The 14,427-nt window shown below is 43.2% G+C and overlaps 1 pseudogene; it reads left to right on the top strand.

Moving 5' to 3' along the window:
* Nucleotides 1–254: 254 nt before the first annotated feature.
* Nucleotides 255–14,427, top strand: part of LOC100591918 — a 47,349-nt pseudogene continuing 33,176 nt past the window's right edge.

Raw genomic sequence — 14,427 nt, 5'->3', positions numbered from 1 at the left:
GCTTCCAATTATGGCAGAAGGCAAAGCGTGAGCCTACACATAACATGGTGAAAGAAGGAGCAAGAGAGAGACGGGGAGGGGGCCACACACTTCTAAACGACCAGGTCTCATGAGAACTCACTCACTATCACGAGGAAGCACTAAGCCATTCATGAGAGCTCCAGCCCCACGACTCAATCACCTCCCACCAGGACCGCCTCCAACATTGGGGATTACATTTCAACCTGAGATTTGGCGGGTACAAATATCCGATAATGTCACAGCCCAAACAGACTAAGACGGGGCTGAAAAATTTTGATGAGTGTGAGTGCTCACTGTGTGTACATGCAAAGTGTGTGGGGGACAGGTGCTTGGGGGGACATGAAGATGAACCCTGCACAGATCTTGCATACCAGGAGCTTGTACTGCTGAGGGAGGCATCACAGGGGCTTGGCCTGCTGTCAGTCCTGTGCCCTACTGACATTGTAAACAACCGCATTTATCACCCATCTGTTCAAGGAATTGTGTGAGCCACTAAGGTAATTTTTTAATTCCAGAAAGAGAAAATACTCTTTCTTACTGCAGGGAAAATACTGTTTCTTACTGCAGGAAACTTTTATTTTCTTCACTTCACAAAAGCACCAGTGAAACGGCTGTTGAATAAAATTCTGAACTTTGCCTGATGGGTGTCACTAAGGCAGCAGATCCTAAAACAGGGGCTGGTGTGTGCTCATATCAGGCTGTTTGATGAACACTTTGCTACCAGTTACTCCACTCTGTATTTATAGCACAACATGATTTTACTAAAACCCTACGATGGAATCTTATGCAGAATTTTATGCAAAGTAGTTTCTAAAAAGACTTTTAAAGTCATGGAAAATTGGCTTGGATACAATGTTAGGCAATAAAAACAGGACACTATATATATAGAGTTTGTAAAAAAAAATATATTTGAGATGATGGATATCCTAATTACCCTGATTTGATCACTATACATTAGATGCATCAAAACAGTACTATGTACCCAATAAATATATACTTATGAGTCAATTACAAATATGAAAGTATCAAAATTGTATATGTATATGCATATGCATATATCTATATCTATACAATAATAATACTTCTTTTAAAGTATATCTGAGTAGCTGGATCTATATCTGTATACGTACACACACATAACAGTTAAAAGGAAAATCCTGGGCTGGGTGCGGTGGCTCATGCCTGTAATTCCAGCACTTTGGGAGGCTGAGGTAAGAGGATTGCTTGAGGCCAGGAGTTCAAGACCAGACTGGGCAACATGGCAGGACCCCCATCTCTATAAAAAATACAAAAAATTAGCCAGGTCTGGTGGCACATGCCCGTAGTTTGAGCTACTTGGGAAGCTGAGGTGTGAGGATTGATTGAGCCTGGGAGGTCAAGGCTGCAGTATGCTATGATCATGTCACTGCACTCCAGCCTGGGTGACAGTGCAAGGCTCTGTCTCTAAAATAATAAAATAAAATTAACAAAATGCCTATTTTTTGAAATTTTATTTGCTTATTTATTTATGTATTTTTAAGAGACAAGATCTTATTATATTGTACAGGTTGGAGTGCAGTGGTGTGATCATGGCTCACTGTAGCCTTAACCTCCTGAGCTCAAAGGATCCTCCTCCCTCAGCCACCTGAGTAGCTGGTACCATGGTGGGCATCACCACACCTGGCAAATTAAAAAGTTTTTTTTAGAGAGTTGGGGGTCTCGCTTTTTTGCCCATGCTGGTCTTGAACTCCTGGCTTCAAGTGATCCTCCCACCTCAGCCTCCTGGAGTGCTGGGATTACAGGCATGAGCCACGGCAGCTGGCCAATGCCTGGTGCTAACAGTAGTTACCTTTAGGTCATAGCGTTACAGGCAATTTGGGTTTTCTTCCTTTGTATTTTCAAATTTTCTATAATGATTATGTGTTGTTTTTCTACATGATTATATTTTATGGTCACAATATAAAGACAAATTCATTTTTAAAAAGAATTACCTGAAACCTATGAACAATAATAATGTATTTGACAATGTCCATGTGGAGCATATCACAAATATCCTACATTTTAGAGACTACCCAATTTGCGTGTGGCCATTTAGGAAGCTAATGGTGGGATTAAGAATTGAATTTGGAGAATGTTGAGGTTCTTTGCTGTCTTCCTGAGAGCCCTTGCCCACGTGCCTATGGTAGGCGGACTGCTGGCATCACTATTTCATGGCCTGTGTACCATTTGGGGGAAGAGGAGATGGACACTGTGAGGGCGAGTCGGCCAGGGCAGCCTCCCCCAGGCAGCTCTCCCTGCTCCCACCGGAAATGGGAAAGCAGGGTGAGTCATAGGTCAGATGACCTCCTGAATTTTGGTTTCCAGCTTGTTTAAGTTTGTAAATTCAGAGCAACTGTTCAGCTTTGTTCTTACTTTGTTTGTGTTACACTGGGATCCAGTCATCCATTGGCACAGAGACACAGTTTCCACTTTGATACAATCTGTGTCAGCCTGGCAGTTAATTTATTTAGCGGCATCTTAATTTTTTTTTTTTTTGCATAAAATCCAGCTCCTGCAGGATATTTATCAGCATCTTTGCAAGAGAGGGTGAATTCAAAATAAAGTATAGGAGAAGAAACATTCAGGTTTGAGCAGTGGAGGGATGCATAATTACATTATTCCATCTTACCAGGACGGGGGTTTTGATGTGACACAAGGATGCTATCAAAGTAGTCAATATTAGCAAAAAGAGAGGGCTGTTTTGGAGATGTGCTGCTCCGAATGACCAGAAGGACCTATAGCCTCCTCTAGATTCACATACAACCCTAGTGAACTTATGCTGCCCCTTTCAGGTGAAACTCAAATGCTAATGGGGGCAGTTGGTAGGATAGGACATACGAAGTGGGAAGGCAGAGAGGGAAGGTTATTTTCTAGTGCTCATCTGAGTGGGAATTGATAAGGGACTCCATGGGGAAAATGAAGAAATGCTTTGTATATTCCTCTGAACTCTAGTTAGGGCTAACCTGCTAAAAGTCAGACATTGTTTCTGATAACGGGCTGTACCTTCATGCCCTTGTAGGTGTAATGGACATAATGAGGGGTTAGAGACTTTGTCCTGAATTTTTACATGCTGATGTAGGCATGGGAACCAAGACTGTTTTGGCCAACATGGACCCAAAGATCCATGGAGGGGAGCCAGCTTGGTATTGCTGAGCACTTGCTATGTACTGGCATTGCTGAGCACCTGCTGTTTGCTGCCCTTACATCGTGCTGTGGAGGCATGGAAAACAGTCTGCCTTCTGGGGCAGGAGAGGGGTGCACTTCTGGGAAGTCTGGAACCTGGGCAAAGCTTCACCAAATGCATCTTCTGCAGTTCCCTGGGTCCCAGGGTAAGGTCGTTTCCAGGAGGAATGCTGGAGGGGACTAGAGAATATGCTGTAAAATCTTGTTTCTATAAATCATTATGTAGTATTATATTTTGTTTGTGCAGTTTCTATGTGCCTCCATTCAGGAATTATTTCTCAATTATTTATTATGTATAGAGTAAATTAAGTCCCATTAGTCAAGTCTCAAATTGCATTTGGCTGTTCCTTTGTAATTACTCCTAGGTTATCATTATCAATATTAACTAAAATTTGTGTGTTCTAGGCTTTAGAGCTTAGGAACCACTTTCATGCACAGTATTACATTTAATACAGCAAGCCTGTGAAGTGGGGATTAGTATCCACACTTTACAGATGAAAGGAGTGAGGCTGAGACACATCCAAAACTACACAGCTCTCAAGATGCTGAGCTGGAATTTTAAACCCTACGTTTCTTTTTTTTTTTTCTAGATGGAGTCTTGCTGTGTCGCCAGACTGGAGTGCAGTGGCATGATCTCGGCTCACTGCAACCTCTGCCTCCTGGGTTCAAGCGGTTCTCCTGCCTCAGCCTCCCAAGTAGTTGGGATTACAGGTGGCTGCCAACATGCATGGCTAATTTTTGTATTTTTAGTAGAGATGCAGTTTCACCATGTTGGCCAGGATGGTCTCGATCTCCTGACCTTGTGATCCACCCGCCTTGGCCTCCCAAAGTGCTAGGATTACAGACATGAGCCACTGTGCGGCCTAAACCCTACATTTCTTACTGTAAACCCAGCATTATTTCCACCACATCATTCCATGACTCTCCTCTTTTGCCCCCTGGGATAAAATAAACTTTTCCTGGGCTAGCTGAATAGGGCAGACTTCCTAGGCATGGAATTGGGGGTTCAGGGTGTAGGGCCTCTCTTCATCTTCCAATTTCCTCTTCCTATCATGTTGATTTGGAGACATCAAGAAGAAAGATTCAGGAATGTGGGAGTGGAGAAAGAGAGAATAGTGTACTCCAGCTGTAGTCACATCAGTCTCTTCATTTATTTAGTAACCATTTACTAAATACCTGCTCTGTGCCAAGTACTGCCCTAGGCACTGGGGGTACAGTGGGGAAGATGACAGGCATGAACCCTGCCCTCATGAAGCCTGGAACTCCATGGAGCCTGGAACTCTATGGGGAAAACAGGGACTCAGTGAGTCATTAGTCACTCTACTGAATGTTATGAAGAGGTGCACTGTGTACCTTTATACAATACGGGGGTCTAAGATAGGAAGACCCCACCTACGGTGTCTGGAAAGGCTTTCTAGGGAGAGCAGTGTTAAAGCTGAGTGTGCAATTAGCGAAGTGAAGCTCTAGGTCATAGAGAATATGGTACTTTTGAATTGTTGAAAGGCCGGGACAACTGGAATGAGTCAAGGGAGGATTGTAGATCAATGGAGGTGTGTTGGAACCAGGTTATGCAGAGAATGAAAGAATTTTAGTCTTTATCCTAAGAGTAATGGGAAGCAATAGAAGGATTTTTAGCAGGGGTGTGACATGATTGGATTTGAATTTCAAAGTATGAATTTAACCGCACTGTGGAGAATATGTGTGTGAGTTCTGGACCCAACTGTGAGACATCCAAGTGACTGAGGTGGGCAGCTGGAGCTCAGGAGAGGGTCTGCAGCACAGAGGCAGATGAGAGACAATTGGCACAAATAAAACAAACGAAGTGGAGGAAGTCTATTTGGGGAGATGGTAGAGAGGCAAGGGAGGGCATTCATTCACTCTATAAACAGGTATTGCTCCTGACTGCTGGTGTTCTAGGTACTTGGGTTGAAGAATAAAAAAGACAAAGATTCATCCATTGTGGGGCCTGTATTCTAGTAAGGAAAGGTAGAGGGTGGAGTGGGAGGGAAGTCAGACAATAAGTAACAGATCTATAGTAATAAAGATGTACTTATAAGGTATGGTGCAGAAAGACAAAATAGAAGAGGGTAAGGGGAGTGGGAACTTGGGGCATGAGTGGATTGCAATTTTAAATAGAGCGATCAAGGTAGGTTTTTCCAAGAAGGTAAAGGAGAGAGCCACAAACAAGAGTGTTTCCCATGCAAAGGCTCTAGCGAGTGTGAGGAACAGCACAGACACCCAGTGCCTGGAGCCAGGAGATGAGGTCAGACAGAAAACAGGAGGTCTGGGCACAGAAGGCCTTGTGGGCTTTGGGTTTTAGTCTGAGAAGGGGGAGCCTGTGGAAGGTTTGAAGAAGAAGGGTGGGATGATGTGACAAGTAAGAGGACCGCTCTCATAACTGCGTTAGGAACAGACCTTGTCGAGGGCAAAGTGGAAGCAGCACCAGCAGAGGCTCTTGCAGTCATCCAGGTGAGAGGTGATGGCGGCTCCCATCTGGGTGGTGGTACGGGAAGTGGGCAGAAGTGGTTGGATTCTGGGCCTGAGATCTAGCTTGGAGCCCATAGGACAACCAACAGGTATTTATTAACATTTGCTAAATTAAGTGGAATAGAATCTACCTAACATAGTCATAATGTCAGATAATAGAAATATTTTTGTTTTCAAGACCTTTTAAATGATCTAGGAGATAAAACTAAATTGAGTCAAGAATAACAAGAGCAGGAATAACACCATCGCCAAATTGTATCTACTAAATGCTAAATGCTATAATAAAGACTTTATATATATCAGGTTGACTGTTTCGCAGCTTTATATGGTTCAACTTAATATTATCTAAGTTAACCATTGCAACCACCTTGTGAGTTTAGATTATTCCTATTGTACAGATGAGGACATTGAGGCTCAGGAAGTTTCAGTAGAGAAGTGGTGGCAAAGACAATAAAACAAAGGGTATAATGAGGGACTAAATAATTTCATTTATATAATAAATATTATGTGAGTCTATTCAGGAGAAATTTATGTGGGCTGGCATCATTCAGGAAGCTTCAAGGAACAGAGAAACCTGAGTCAGGCTGTGAGAAAAGGTTAGACTTTGTTGATTTGTAGAGGTAGAGAGGAGAATTCCAAATAGAGGAAAATGCTCTGGCAAAGTCATAGAGTTGGGTTACAGATTAAAGTATCAGAGACACCAGCATGGGAAACACAGCAAGACCGTGTCTCTACAAAAGAAATAAAATAAAATTAGCTGAGAGTGGTGATGCACCCTTATATTCCTAGCTACTTGGGAGGCTGAGGTGGGAGGATCGCTTGAGCCTAGGAGTTCAAGATTACAATGAGCTCTGAAGAGTGAGACCCTGTCTCAAAAAAAAAAAAAAAGAATCAGAGAGAGGACAGTCTGGCTGAATTTAGGAGTCTGTCTGCTGTGTCAGTTTTCTAGTACTTTTGTAACAAATCACCACAAATTGGGTGGCTTAAAACAACGGAAACATACTATCTCATAGTTCTGGGGGCTGGAAGTCTGCCATCAAGGTGTCAGCAGGGCCACGCTCTCTCTGAAGCCTCAAGGCGAGAATCTGTTGTGTGCCCTTCTCTTAGCTTTTGGTGCTGCTAGTAATCCGTGGCCTTTCTTGCCTCATCCAGTTTCTGCCTTTTTATCATGTGGAGCTCTCCCTGCATGTCTGTCCCTGTGTTTCCTATCCTCTTTTTATAATGACACCTGTCATACTGCATCAAGGCTTGCCCCAATTCAGTCTAACCGCATCTCAGCTTGATTACATTGGCAAGTTCCCATTTCCAAATAAGGTCACTTTCACAGGTACTGAGGGTTAAATCTTGAACATAGGCTGGAAGCACATAGGCTGGGAGCAGTGGCTCGTGCCTGTAATCCCAGCACTTTGGGAGGCTGAGGCAGTTGGATCACTTGAGCCCAGGAGTTTGAGACTAGCCTGGGCAACATGGTGAAACCCCGTCTTTACATAAACTACAAAAATTAGGTGGGCATGGTGGCACATGTCTGTGGTCCCAGCTACTCCAGAGGCTGAGGTGGGATGATTGCTTGAACCTCAGAGGTTGAGACTTCAGTGAGCCATGATCATACCACTGCACTCTAGCTTGGGTGACAGAGCGAGACCCTGTCTTAAATAAAACAAAACAACAAAAAACCCTTGAACATATCTTCTTGGGGAACACAATTCAACCATAACATCTGCTAAGCAAATTACTATGTGTTGAATGAATGCATGAAATGGATGACGTGTGATTGGATATGAAGAGTGTAAATGGTTGAAACTACTGAGCGTCTGAAATGTCTGGTGGAGTTTGGAAAATGCTTTATCCAGGGTGGTAAAACTTGTTCATCAAAATGCTGGGAGTTGATTTTATAGGGTGAGGAAGTGGAGGATTCTAGTTTGTAATTTGGGATTTAAGACTTTTAGATCTTCAATCTGTCTATAGATGTCCCCAGATTTTTATCTCTCGATTCTATAAAAAAAATGACTGTTAAAAATACCAGTTGTCAGCTTGGAACACCCAAGCAGCAAGTCTGTGGTCTTAGAACAGAGATTATTTTTCTTGAGTTAAAGTCTTTGGAAGAAGCAGTAATGGACTCAACAGAGAAAACATGGAAAAAATCAGTGGTGAGACTAGCATGAACATGGAGTCCTTTTCTATAACAGGAGAGTCTAAACATAGCTGCTATGATCATATATCACCACAGACAGTGTCTTCCACCTGCACCCCCTCAAGTATTTTACAAACTTGACACATTACTTTCCTCACCTTTTCACAGCTGCATTATAGGGGCTGATCCGCAATGAACAAGTCCCGAAGGTTGGTCTGTTTTTCCTAAGTACCTCTTGCCAATCCCCCAGTGGCAGGTGCAGGTGCCACCCCGGCAGGTACTCATCAGCTGTAGGCAGTGTGCCTTGCAGATTCAGCCTCTTCAGAAACATCAGGTACTCATAGACACCTACCGGCCTATACTTCTACATCTGTCTGTTCTGGGCTGAATTGTGTTTCCCCCGCAAAAAGATATGTTGAAGTCCTAACCCCCAGCAACTCAGATGGGATGTTATCTGAAAATAGGCACTTTGCAGATGAAGTCAAGTTAAGGTGAGGTCATTAGGGCAGGCCCTAATCCAATAGGACTGATGTCCTCATAGGAAGAGGGGAATCTGAATGTAGACGCAGCGAGGAGAGCATCAAGAGAAGACAGAGACACACAGGGAGAACTCCATGCCATGACAGAGGAGGGCTGCAGCTGCAGCCAAGGATGCCAGCAAACACCAGGAGCTAGAAGAAGCAAGGAAGGCACCTCCCCTGCAGGTTTGAGAGGAAGGATGACCCTGCTGACACCTTGACTTCAGACTTCAGACTGCAAGAGAATAAGCTTATGTTGTTTCAAACCATTCAATATATAGTACTTTGTTACAGCATCACTGAGAAACAGACTGTCCCTTTCACCAAGGTTTACCTGTCTGAAGTTTCATTTTCTAATGTTACTGTACTCAACTGAATTGACTTAGCAAATTAATTACTGTGAAGGGATTTACAGCTGCTGATGGCATAATAGGGGTGTGGGGAACTGCATGGTCTGTAGCAGGGACCTTGTCTGGCAGGTCACTGTCGAATGTAGTAACCGAGGAGAGTGGAATGAAGGGACACTAGAAAGATGTGAACAGGGGTAAGGGAAGCACCAAGGATGCAAGGGAGGGCTGCTGCCACTGGGGCTGGTAACAGTGGGCGCCATTAAATCCACCTGTAGGCGTCAAGGAGGCAGGGAAAGGGCCTATTCCTAGAGCTGGGGACAGCCGTAGTGTGGCCGCAGGAGATGGCTGCCTAGTGGGATCTGTGGCCTTCTGTAGAGGCATGGGACCACTGTCACCTGCAGCAAGGCAGGGAGGGAGCTAGAGGATAAACACTTGCTCTTTCTCTCGCCCTCTGGCTCTTTTGTTAACATCCCTTAACCAGAAGCTGGAGGGTAAAGGAACCTGTGGATGCAGTTGCAAAAGTCGGCCTCCCTGGGGTACAAAGAAGAGTGGACAAAAGTGAGGTCCCCCGGCAGGGGTGAGGATGGGAAATGTGTCCTGACAATGTCAGATGGGGCTAGGATCCATCTGTCAGCAACCTACCCCTCCCCACCTTTCATTTGACTTTCCAAGGATATGTCTAGTAGGAAAAGTCTCCCTTTCAAGCCTATCTGCATTTTGGTGGCATCCCCTTTTTTTAATTGTGGGAAATAGCTGTCATAATTGTTGTCTTTGTTTTTTTTTTTGAGACATTGCACTCTTGTCGCCCAGGCTGGAGTACAATGGCATGATCTCAGCTCACTGCAACCTCCGCCTCCTGGGTTCAAGCGATTCCCCTGCCTCAGCCTCCCGAGTAGCTGGGATTACAGGCATGTGCCACCATGGCTGGCTAATTTTGTATTTTTAATAGAGACGGGGTTTCTCCATGTTGATCGGGCTGGTCTCGAACTCCTGACCTCAGGTGATCTGCCCACCTCGGCTTCCCAAATTGCTGGGATTACAGGCGTGAGCCACTGTTCCTGGCCCATAATTGTTTTAATTGTGGGAAATGCTAAGTCATACTGTAGAGCCCTTTAATGCTCCAAGGTGACAGGGCAGAGATGGGACAGATGAGACAAAATGGGATAGACAGTAGTGGTCTTGTTAGCTCAGAGGCAATGATTGTCAGAAGAAAGACATTGACTAGGGACAAAGTTAGAAAGAAAGAATCATATTAAAGGAAAAGAGGTGAGAGGGATTCCAGTTAGTGGAGAGCAAGTGCTAGAGAAAGACTTGGGAAGATGACTGGACTCAATCCTGGGGGAAGAGATTAGCATAAGGAATTTCTGAAAGTGAGAACTGGAGACGGCAAAACAGTGTCTTCCTTACAGGACTGTGGTGAGGAGCAAATGAATCAATGCATGGGCAAGGGATGGTCGCGTCTGTGAAAGGAAATTCAATCTCGGGACCCCCAAATCCTACACCAAAGAGAAAAGTCAAGCTGGGAACTGCATCAGGCAAACCTGCCTCCCATTTAATTGCTAAATAAGGTAGCTACAAAGATTTTTTAAAAAAGAAAAAAACTACATATCTCCGTCACAATTTGCCCGCAAGGAAATTTTTGTGGGCCTCAAGATCTTTACCCTAAAACGGTTTTGTTGAATTTCACCTTGGCAATGTAAGTTGATAGCTGATCTTCACAGCTGTGGGACAAAGGACAGAACTCAAAGTCATTCCTCTGCTCACCTGAGACAAATGCGTATCTGATTGCTCTCCCTGCCTTACTGTTTATGCAAAACTGCAGATTCACTAAGGCTAAGTGACCATTCCTCTACCCACCCCTCACATGTAAATCGTGTATTCAGTGAAAGGCTGATCAAAGACTTGAAAGACTGCAACCATTTGTCTCTTACCTACCTATGATCTGGAAGCCTCCGCCCCGGTGCTTTGAGTTGTCCTGCCTTTCCAGACCAAACCAATGTACCTCTTACACATATGGATTGATGTCTCATGTCTCTCTAAATGCATAAAATCAAGCTGTGCCCCAACCACCAGGGCACACATTGTCAGGCCCTCCTGAGGCTGTGTCACGGGTTTGTCCTTAACCTTGGCAAAAGAAACTTTCTAAGTTGATCGAGACCTGTCTCAGATACTTTTGGTTCACACATATAAAGCACTGTATGCATATATAATATATAACAGCAGTTATAAGAACAATAACAGCCATTTAATTGGGGACACAGGGAGTTGTGGGATTAATTTTAGCTTAACTGATAGATAGTGTGTGACTATTTATTGTCAGTACCATCCATAATAAGCGAAAGGAACTTTATTTTCTCAACTAAAGGTAGAGGACCCAGGATATGAAGTGGAGTAGAGTAGAAATCAGACACTTTTTTTGTTTTTTTTTTTGAGACAGAGTCTCACTGTCACCCAGGCTGGAGTGTAATGGCGTGATCTCAGCTCACTGCAACCTCTACTTCCCAGGTTCAAGCAATTCTCCTGCCTCAGCCTCCCGAGTAGTTGGGATTACAGGGGCCATCATGCCCGGCTAATTTTTTTGTATTTTTAGTAGAGACAGAGTTTCATCATGTTGGCCAGGCTGGTTTTGAACTCCTGACCTCAAGTGATCTGTCCGCATCAGCCTCCCAAAGTGCTAGGATTACAGGAGTGAGCCACTGCGCCTGGCCCAGACATGTTAAAGTAGAAAAGTTTGTACCTTCAGCTTTACCAAGCTTCTAGATTTGTTCTCTGCTTAATTCATCCCATAAGAGTCTCAGGAATGTGGTAATTTTTTGCACCATAACTGTCTGACCAAGATGAGTCTCTTAGGAGTATGGAGGAGAGCTTGGGGACAGAATTCTGTTCCTAAGGAGAGACCCTGTTTAAGTCCTTTGATGTGGTCGTGGCACCGAATGAGATTGCTACATATATAAGTAGCAATCTTGAAGAGCTTTTATTTGGCGGAGTTTTCAAACCCCATGCCTCCCAGTACCCCATCCTTTAGCTGCGAGGAAGAACATCGGCCTCTTTACTACATCTTGGATAATGCCTTCTCTATGATTCTCCCTGCCTCCTCCTTCTCTCTCTCTGTTTTTTTTTTTTAAGAGACAGGGTCTTGTGTGTTGCCCAGGCTGGAATGTAGTGGTGCAGTCAGAGCTCACCGTAACCTCTAACTCCTCGGCTTATGTGATCCTCCCACCTCAGCCTCCTGAGTAGCTGGGACTACAGGAATGGCCACCTAGCCCAGCTAATTAATTTTTTTTTTTTCTTGTAGAGATGGTGTTTCATGTTGCCCAGGCTGGTCTCGAACTCCTGGTCTCAAGTGATTCTCCCGCCTCAGCCTCCCAAAGTGCTGGGATTACAGGTGTAAACCCATTATGCCTGGCCTCTACTTATTGTTTAAATGTACCTTTCCTCAAAGTTTTATCTTCCCATCTTTTCCTGCTCAGATTCTCTGTCTGAGGGGGCTCACCTATATTCACCTCTAAATTTCCTGTGGCTAACACAGATTTCCAGTGTTCTCCTGGATATTTTCCCATGCATTTCTCTTCCTTAACTAAAACTTAGCACATTTACTTTAACATGTCATCCTGCATACTGCTCCTCTTGCCGTATTTACTTATCATGGCTATTGGGACTTCTACCCTTGCTTTCATTTGGGCCAGAAGCCTCAGTCATCTTCCATTTCTTGTTCTCCATTCTCTTTAAACTCCAGGGTCTCCTGACATCCAAATCATCAATTGCCAAGTTCTGTCCTTTCTTCCTTTGAACTTTCCTCCCAGTCCAATACCTTGATTCTGCTATAATTTAAGTACTTTTTGACTCTTCTGGATTATTTCAATAGCTTCATGACATATCAAATTTCCAACTTCTACTTTTTCTTCATTGTCGCATGAGTTATCTTTCTCTCTGATCCAGGTCAGATAGTTTTACCTCCTCAGAATCGTCAGTGGCTCCTTGCTCTTCAAGATATGTGGTTCAGTTCCAGGCTGGGACTTTACAACCCTCTAGGATTCAGTCCCAACCTACCCTATGCCTTCCTTATGCACCATGCTGGTCACTGCCCCATACTGGCCACACTGCACTACTTGCCTTTCACTGAATATGCCATTCATACCTCCATGTTTTTGCTTATGCTATCTGTGAGAGGTAGACCCACCTCTCTACCTTTCCCTGTGCCACCTAGTTAGAACTAATCATTCCCTACTTTGTCTTTCTGTATTTTGAACTTTGTCTTTCTGTATTTCCTGTATTCTGTGTTTCTATATTTTGCTTATTTTCTATTCATATAGTACTTCTTCTGAGAAGTGCTATATGCTTTATATTATAGTTAATTGCCTTCCCTCCAGATTGTAAGCTCCTTGAGGGTGCACTGAATTTTATTCCTTTCTGTATTCCTGTAACATTGATCACACAGAGCTTTACACATAGTAAGGCTCTCAAATATCAATGAATGAATGGGTACTATTCACAGCACACAACGTGGGTAATTGGGAGGCTGGCCTTGAAGTATGTCTCATAGCTTCAAAATTTCTGATCTTTCTTCACCATAGCTAAAAGTTCAAAAGAAAATCTTCTAGTTCCTGGGGAAGTATCCTGCGGGCCAACTTATGTAGAAATGCAGCTGCACTCTCGTTCCATTTTGTTCCTGTGGTTTTGTCTCATGGCCCTGACTCAAAATTTCAGTTGGAAACTTGAAATGCAACCAAAGTAGTTTCTTCTGTGTCACCCAATAATAAGGCTTTCTAAACCCTTCAGTTTCACTCAAACATTTCTCTTGAAAATCAGCTCTGCTACAAAGTGGGGCTAATTCAACTGCCACCCATGCGGATGTAGTTGTGAGGATGAGTTTAAAAGGGACATTTTTAGACTCTCCAATATGTCAACAAGTTAAGAGTTTCATTCATTTAAAAGATGTAAATAAATGCAGCTGCATCTGGCTATATGGACATTAAAGTGAGATCGTGGTGCTAAACCAAGTGACAAGATGCTCCAAACTGAGGGAGATACCCAGCTTTGAAGATAATTTAAGAAGCATTAATAAATATATTTAGAAAACTCGTGCAGCCAAACCCCTACCTCCAGCTCATCTTTTTTTACTCTGTAAGCTAGCAGAATTTGTAATGATAGCTTAAGAACAACAAATAAGGAACTGGCTGCTTGCCAAAACTAATTAAGTGGTGAGAAAAGGAAGTCACATGCATTAAACTTGCATGTTGGAATTCTCCATTATTGGACTTAAAATAATTATACAATTTCATACTTAAAATAATTATACAATTTTGCATTTCTCATTAGAATATTTTTATAGAATTAAACAGTGTTCAACTTTCGAAAACTAGATTTCCAGAAATCAGCCTGCAAGTCTGTTTGCTTGAAGATAGAACACATTTTCTCATAAAAATGGTATTATAAATGCAAGTGGGTGCCCAGGTTAGCCCACTAAAGTCATTCATACTCATTTATATTGATGCCATATGATGTATTTACCAGAAAAAATTAAGTAAAAAATTCCATTGCCATATTAGCATGTATGTAAGTAATTTAATCTCCCATCTCTGAAATCTATTAAGAAAGGTTTTCATTTTTACTAAATGGTGAATGAAAAGCACAGCGGAAAGCAGATTTAATTAAGGGCTGAAAATATAGATGAGTACCGTGGTGGAGATTCCGAAGGGAAATTTGGGCCCTTTCCAGG

This window comes from Nomascus leucogenys, chromosome 5, assembly GCF_006542625.1.
Source record: "Nomascus leucogenys isolate Asia chromosome 5, Asia_NLE_v1, whole genome shotgun sequence".
Taxonomy (NCBI): domain Eukaryota; kingdom Metazoa; phylum Chordata; class Mammalia; order Primates; family Hylobatidae; genus Nomascus; species Nomascus leucogenys.
This window is presented reverse-complemented; position numbering and strand designations above follow the sequence as displayed.